The sequence below is a fragment of the Eimeria mitis genome, genomic scaffold (genome assembly GCF_000499745.2).
Source record: "Eimeria mitis Houghton genomic scaffold, Emh_scaff1652, whole genome shotgun sequence".
Lineage (NCBI taxonomy): Eukaryota > Apicomplexa > Conoidasida > Eucoccidiorida > Eimeriidae > Eimeria > Eimeria mitis.
This window is the reverse complement of record NW_013569968.1, coordinates 4,609-5,728: the sequence shown is the minus strand read 5'-3', so window position 1 is coordinate 5,728 and position 1,120 is coordinate 4,609.

The following is a 1,120-nucleotide window of genomic DNA, read 5'->3' as shown; positions in this document are numbered from 1 at the left end:
TGAAATGGATCTATATAAAGAATGGATTCCTTATTATACTTTTCCCATCAAGTACAGCTAAATAAATATACATATAATTAATATTAATCATTATTATAATATAAATTTTTTTTGCTTTTATTCTTATTTTTATTTTAGTTGCAAGACGGGATACAATGCAGAGAGGCAGATGTAGATCATGCGTGCTTTATTTATTTGTTTATTTATTTATTTATTTATTTATTTATTTGAATTTGTATTTTTCTGTTTCTGTTTATTTTTATATACAAACTCAGCGGCCTTCTCCACTCATCATAAATGCCACCCCTGAAATCGCCTGCGTCTAATCTTTTTTCTTTTTTGGCTCGAGAACATATCTATAAATAAAAATAAATAAATAAATATTATATTATATCTATATAATATAATATAATATATTTCCATCATTTCTTTTTGTTTTTTTTGTTTTTTTTTTTCTTAGGCTGGGTCTGAGAGACGTAAAAAGATTGTATCAATTCGGGCGGGTAGAACAAATCGATTTGCTGCAATTAGACTTTCCCTGGCCCATGAACAACAGGCATGCTGCTGCTGCTGCTGCTGCTGTTGCTGCTGCTGCTGCTGCATCTTCTGCTGATGCTGCTGCAGCTAGATGCTGCTTTAACTCCATTTGCTGCTGTATACGGCTCTTTTGTGGTGTTGGTGCTGTCTTTTGTTTTGTGTTTGCATTTACATATTTCCATACATAAACCCATTTTACAATTTAAACTATTTTACTTATTTATTTAAATTATTTTATTTATTTATTTAAATTATTTTATTTATTTATTTAAATTATTTATTTATTTAAATTATTTTATTTATTTATATTTATTTATTTATTTATTTATTTCTGTTGTTTTCTCAGAGAATGTTGCGTAGAAGTGTGGGCCGCTGACGACCTGGAGTATTCAAATAGTTTCTTCATTAGGGTCACCTCTTTGGATGGGGGCAACGGGAACCCTAGGGTTCCGCTTGTGCGTATTTATTTTATTTATTTTATTTATTTTATTTATTTTATTTATTTTATTTATTTTATTTATTTTATTTGTTTTATTTAGTTTATTTATTTTTATTTATTTTATTTGTTTTATTTATTTTATTC